The 6,000-nt window shown below is 40.8% G+C and overlaps 1 protein-coding gene across 3 annotated transcripts in view; it reads right to left on the reverse strand.

Moving 5' to 3' along the window:
* Positions 1–6,000, reverse strand: part of PTPDC1 (protein tyrosine phosphatase domain containing 1) — a 67,211-nt gene extending 61,211 nt beyond the window's left edge. For 2 of the 3 annotated variants that reach the window (XM_058566072.1, XM_058566070.1), the window contains exon 1: positions 5,962–5,999. The gene's annotated coding sequence lies outside the window, so the exon portion shown is untranslated. Of the gene's footprint in view, positions 1–5,961 lie in introns of all 3 variants that reach the window. The other variant, XM_058566073.1, reaches the window with a different exon arrangement.

The raw sequence follows: 6,000 nt of genomic DNA on the forward strand, positions 1-6,000 counted from the left end.
GAAAATATAGGCAGTACACTCTTTTACAGTGGTCTTAGAAGGATCTTTTGGAATACCATGTCTACTAAGCAAGGGAAACAAAAGAAAAAATAAACAAGTGGGACATCATCAGACTAAAGAGCTTTTGCAAGGCAAAGGAAACCAGCAACAAAAAGAAAAGACAACCCACCAACTGGGAGAAAATATTTCCAAATCATGTATCTGACAACAGGTTAATCTCCAAAATATATAAAGAACTTATACAACTCAACAACAAACAAACAACTCAATCAAAAAATGGGCAGAGGATATGAACAGACAGTTTTCCAAGGAAGATATACAGATAGCCAACAGGCACATGAAAAGATGTTCAACATCACTAATCATCAGGGAAACACAAACCAAAACTACAATGAGATATCTCCTTACTCCTGTTAGAATGGCTATAATCACCAAGACAAAAAACAACAAATGTTGGAGAGGATGTGGAGAAAAGGGAACCCTCAATCACTGCTGGTGGGAATGCAAACTGGTGCAGCCTCTACGGAAAGCAGTACGGAGATTTCTCAAAAAATCAAAAATCGAAATACCATACGACCCAGGTATCCCACTACTGGGTATTTATCCAAAAAACGTGAAATCAACAATTCAAAGACACTTATGCACCCCTATGTTCATTGCAGCATTATTTACAATAGCCAAGTCGGGGAAGCAACCCAAGTGCCCATCGCCTGATGAATGGATAAAGACGACGTGGTGCATATATACTACTCAGCCATAAAAAAGACAAAATCACCCCATTTGCAACAACATGGATGGACCTTGAGGTTATTACGTTAAGCAAAATAAGCCAGACAGAGAAAGACAAAGACCGTATGATTTCGCTCGTATGTGGAAGATAAACAAACACATGGACAAACAGAACAGATTAGTGGTTACCAGAGGGGAAGGAGGTTGGGAGGTGGGCATAAGGGGTAAAGGAGCACATATATATGGTGGACTGACAACTGAAATTGTCACAATGTTATAAACTATTATGACCTCAATAAAATAAAATAAAAAATTAGGCTATTTTCTTTGGAACTCAAAAATTTAAAACTTGAATATTACTCAACTTTAAACATATTTTTATTTAGGTACCTCCTGCCTTATAATTCTGAGAAAGAGTTACAGCATATGATTTTATTTTCCCATATTACTGGAAATCCTCCCAATTCCGCTCTCGATGCTTTGCCTCTAGCAAAAAAAAGTAAACAAAAACTTTGAAGGACTGGCTGAAAAGGTTTGAAAAGAAGAGAACTTAAAGTGTTAACTATGTGTAACATAACTAGATAAATCTTCCTTCAGAGACTCCCTCAACAAGACCCTCCTGTGGGTGGGGGTGGGACGATGGGCAGCGGATGAGAACAAGGACCAGAATTAAGGAAGGAAAGGAGCAGAGAAGTGGATTTTTTTCCCGGGTTGGTGGTTTGGGTTTCTGAATTTATCCTGTAGAGTAATTTAATACATGGATTCTTCTGGTCCCTATTCTAGCAATAAAACATCAGAATTGGAATCATGTGAGTAAAAAGCAAATTTATTTACCATATAATACTAGATAAAAAAAATACAAGCTATAAAATAGAATGCAGAGTATGATTTCATTTTTATAAAAGAAATACATAAGTAAAACATGTACATAGACATAAGATTGGAAGACTATATGCCAAAATATTAACACGGTATATTTTATTTCCTGATTATCAATATTTTCCAAGTTTGACACTGAATACATATTACCTTTGTAAGAAAAAGTTATTTTAACAAGACAATATATATAGGTATACTTCTTGGGAAAGAGTATTGGGAATAGAATAAAATAAAAACACAGTCAACTCTAATTAAACCAGTGGGCAATTTAATTCCTAAAAAAGATTTTTAAAAATGGAGAAAATGTAAATTCTCTAGAACTTTTTCCACCTAGAGTTGAATTAGTCTTCATAAGCTATAAAAGTAACATATCAAGATTGACTTTGCAAAGGCATGATTCTAAACGAGAAAATGTTTCCATGAGCAGCTAAGATCACATGGCCCTTCTTAACATACAGGAATTCACCACTGAATCTATTATAATAGATCCATTTAAACCATTACAATGGCTGGCACACAGTTAAGTGCTCAAAATTTTTTGATGAAATAAAGTCCTGAGTTCATATATAGGGCCAGTGAACTTTCTTTTTGAAAGATAAAATGCCACAAATTACCAGATCAAATGTGCAGAAGAAGAAATGATGCTGCTTGAACTGTAGTGAATAGAAGTGACTCAGAGACCAAAAACACATGCCTTTGTTTCCCTCAAGTAACTATTTGTGGGTCTTCTCCTAACCACTCTCCTCCGGCAATGTCCAGTTCCTTGTGCTATAAACACTGCAGCATCCAGACAGGAAAGTCTGATCCAGAGATGGATCCTTATTCATGCCCACAGAAAAAGAACAAAAAGAAGTAGTCGTCTTTCGTAGCAGCTAGAACGAGGCTAGGGGATGGTCTTGTGATAGAACCTGCTGCTCAAAATGTTATGGATTAAAATCATAAGGTTTACCAACCAAGAGGACAAATGTTAGGTTTTAAACCACGACAAAAAAGTAATGTCCAAACACTTAACTAGATGGCCCAGAAAAGACGATTAATAACAAACTGAGAAAATGCTGAAGCAGAATCCCTGTTCACATTTTTAAGTTATTTTTTTCATGCAAGTGTAAGTACTTAGGGAGTACCAAATTTTCATCATTGCAACTAGTCACTTGCAAAATTCAGTTTCTTTAACAATCCAATCTGTTCAATTTGCTATGATCAGATTGATCCTGTTTGACCAACTAGAAAAAAAAAAGATAGGTAACTTCTAAGTTACGTTTAAGGTTACTTGGCCAATTGTTCCCTCAGACACCTATTTTAATGGTCAGTCCATACTTATTGTTTGTGTTAAAATTTCCATGGACTTAAGGAACAATAAATTTTACAGAAACCACAGAGAAAGATTTTTTTTGGACACAATTCTCTACCAAACTAGGTGCCCAGACTAATTGCTATTGAAAGGAATGATTTCCAAGAAAAATAAGATTATGACTTCTTAGAAGTTAAGCCAAAGAACTATCACAGCATTGACCTTTTTATGGAACAAATGTAAATTACATCTCTTGGATCTGTTGCAAAAAGTATTTCAGACCTGAATCTTTAACTGTGCTCATTCATTTTCCTTAAGTTCCCCATTTTCTGATACACTAAGTACTTTGACAATCTTGAGACTTAAGAATTTAAGAGAATCTTCTAACCAATATTTTGTTACAAATTACTCAGTGAGGAACACATTTCCTCACCATGTTAACATTCAGAGACTTTATAGCTTTATTGTTCAATCATTTATCACAATCTGTAATTACCTTGTTTTCTTTGCTTATTGTCTTTTTCCTGTATAATTTCTGTAAGACCAGGGACCCTGTCTGTTGTCTTCACTGGTATATCCCCTACATCTAACATAGTGCCTGGCACTAGTAAGTGTTCATAAATATTTACTGAATTAACAAATGGATGATTCTGGTCATAGAGAGCAAAACATGATAAAGCGCTAGATAGTCTGTGTCCTTAGATTTCTCAAAAAAATTATAAAGGTGGCTCATTATTTTTACGGATTTTTTTTATGCCTCACACATAGATACTCCAAAAAAAATTGCATCTTTTTTGGAAATGAAAATGACCTTGAATATTACAGCATGATTGGAACTAACAAATTTGCTCTAAAAACAGTGAAGAAAAAGAGAACTAAAAGTAGAAAAACAGTTGTACTTAGTACTCAACTAGGGCTTTATATCTGCTTAGATAAAACCCTGGAGGCACTGTTCCCATCTTAAAGATGAGCAAATGAGAATCAGAGAGGAAGTCACTGGCCCAAGGTCAAGAAAGTCTTGGAACTGGGATTTGAACACCAGTTCTTCCTTAAATCAAAACCCACTTTATTTCCTCTACCTCATGTTGCCTCCACAGGACAGAAAAAATAATTATAATTTTTCAGTAACAACACATTAAGTGCATTAAATGATACAGTTAATATTAGCAAAGAAATGTTTTGATTATCCAACATAATTTTTAGAACAAGAAATAAAAGTAAATTAAATGTATCTTTTGGTGTGGTTGAAATGACATAGGAAAGAATAGATAAAGCCACTAAAAAAAACATTTCAATGTATACATTTTCACACCCACTATACCACTTATTTTAGAACTAAAGAAAATCTTCAGCTTTTGAGGTATTTTTAGTTTTGAAAAAGAATGAGATATGCCTTTAACAAAACTGTGATTAAAGGTTCATCTTCAGGATAATTTTCAGATTTCCAATTGGAATTCTGAAGTTGCAGCCCATCTCTCGGAAAAATTTTCTACATTTTGTGAACCTGAACAACCTATGTGATTAACAACAAAGAGATCATTAATAGTAGAACAATACAACAGAACATGAAAATAATTCTGTTAGACTGGCGGCGTTATGGGTGAACTGTGGTTTTTAAACTTTTTTTCCATGGTGTTTTCAAATTTGTTTATTATTAACTTTAAAGTAAATGCCTTGAGCCTGGTTTTTTAGGAGGGCCAGAATAGCACTGAAGGAAGCGCTACAAAAAAAAAAGGCAAAGCAAAATTGTCAGCACTTTTTCAAACTGAGAGCTGGTCAACAGTGCAAGGTGCTATCTCATAAACCTTGGCTTCTCCCAACAAAGGGTTTCCTCCCAAAGCTTGGTCGGTCACCTGTCTGAGAGAGGAGATGGAATCTCTGCTCAGAAAGAGAAATTTTGAGTACAACCCAATGAAGACAGGGGGACGGGGTGGGAAATTACACTAGAATAGTTGTTTTCAAAATGTTCCTGAATCACCAAAATGGAACCACCTAGAAAGTTGTTACAGTGTGGATTCCCAGGCCGGGTCCCAGATCCTGAATCTACATTTCTGGAGTGGGGGGGCTGGGAATCTGCATTTTAAAAAAGTCACAAGGTGGAATTGTTGTGCACAAAGAGGTTTGGACACGACTGGACTGGAGGCTGACAGACGACAGGATGAGCGCCTGGTGGTGGAGCCACACGGATTTGGGTTTAATCCCAGCTCTTCCATTCCACAGTTGTGACTGCAAGTGCCCCAAACCCTCTGCGCCTCGATTTTCTCCTATGGAAAAAGGATGACACTTACTTGCTGTGGAGCCCAAGTAAAGTTATTTGTGTATATGTGTTGTCACCAATCTTTTACACCAGCGGGATGACCTCTCGGGTCCTCCGAGCTGTGGGTCTGTGAACGCCGTCCGTGCGGGCCTCTACCGCAGACGGCGCCCCCGGGAACGCGCGCCTCCCTCGCCCGTCTTCTCACCTTCTCCTCCCCGCTCCCCCAGGAGCCGACCTCTACTCTTCCGTCCTCACCGCCGCCCCACGACGCTGTGCAGCCACAGACACGGCCTCCGCTCACGTCCGGCGCCCGCGGCACGGCCGCCGCCGTCCTACTACGGCCTCTCGCCCCCACGAGCAGAGCGGTCGCCCGCGTTGAGGTCGCACGTCCTGACACAGGTGACGAGGTCACGGTCACACCAAACTGGGGCAGACTCGGTTCCACGTCAGAGCCACACGCCGCCGTCCGGCCGGCGGTCCCGTCCCGCCCGGTCCCCGCGTGCAGCCTTCACTGTGAACCAGGTCCCACGTCCAAGGACAGGAGCCCCCGCACCACAACGCCGACAGCCCCTTCTCCAGAGGACCCGGCCGCGCCCCGCCCGCCGCGGCAGAACCACACCCCAAGGCGCGGCGGCATCAACGGCGGGCCGCGCGCCCCCGCCCGTCCCGGCGGACCCCACAGACCCAGCTTCGCCGGGGCGCCCCGAAGGCCCCGGGTTCCAGCACACCCCTCAGGACGGACGCCCGCCGCCCCTCACGGCCTAGCCGCCACCCGCCTACGCCGCCACGCTCACCCTTCACTCACCCCACCCGCCGCTCCTGGCTGCGGCGCCGCTCCCTCGGC

The sequence above is a fragment of the Diceros bicornis genome, chromosome 22 (genome assembly GCF_020826845.1).
Source record: "Diceros bicornis minor isolate mBicDic1 chromosome 22, mDicBic1.mat.cur, whole genome shotgun sequence".
NCBI lineage: Eukaryota > Metazoa > Chordata > Mammalia > Perissodactyla > Rhinocerotidae > Diceros > Diceros bicornis.